The 744-nt window shown below is 33.9% G+C and overlaps 1 protein-coding gene across 3 annotated transcripts in view; it reads left to right on the top strand.

Annotated features, from left to right (window-relative positions):
• Window positions 1–744, top strand: part of LOC107624887 — a 19,228-nt gene that overhangs the window by 4,060 nt on the left and 14,424 nt on the right. The gene's annotated exons all lie outside the window — the stretch shown is intronic.

The raw sequence follows: 744 nt of genomic DNA, 5'->3' as shown, positions 1-744 counted from the left end.
TTTTAAATTAATTTTATTTTATATTAATTTTAAAACATAAATATCAGTATTAAAATAATGATAATTAGTTGAGAGTTAATAATTATATATATCTTAGCATATTTATTCGATCAAAGCAGTAACTACTCCATTCTCTTTCAAACATCACCTTTATCATTGAGCTTCACCAAGCAACTTCCACTACAAAATGACCCTTTTTCTTTCTTTTTCTTTCTCTGACCAAACAAAATCCACAAAACCATATCTCTCTCCCTACTTTCTTGTTCGTCACTAGCAATTCCAACGCCGTCGGGACTACTTTCTCTCCCTTTCTTCTTCTCCTCACAATCTCTCTCTAGCTCGCCTTCATCTGCCACCAGACGCCGGTCAAAGTCCACCTACATCTATCATCTTCGTCACCTTTCCAAATTCAATCTTCAGCAGTTTGTTCGGCCTCCTCGAGTTTTTCATGTCGTCACCATGCCACACGCGTCCTCCTTATGTCACCGCACTGCATGTGTCATGTTCCTCTACGTTTTGAATCACCGCACCACATGCGTTCTCTTCTACGTTTTGAAATGTCATCTCTCTTTCAGTTTGTCACTCTTCTAGCAGTTCTATATATTTCTATGTTTTTCTTCCAGCAATTCTATCCGAGCTTTAAATTTAAGAAAATTTACATTTTTTAAAATTTATAAATTTAAAATAGAATAATAAATAATTTTTAAAAATTTATTAAAAATCATCATTTGACTCATTAGCATA

Source organism: Arachis ipaensis, chromosome B02 (assembly GCF_000816755.2).
Source record: "Arachis ipaensis cultivar K30076 chromosome B02, Araip1.1, whole genome shotgun sequence".
NCBI lineage: Eukaryota > Viridiplantae > Streptophyta > Magnoliopsida > Fabales > Fabaceae > Arachis > Arachis ipaensis.
The sequence above is the reverse complement of the archived record's forward strand: the minus strand, read 5'-3'. Positions and strand labels throughout refer to the sequence as shown.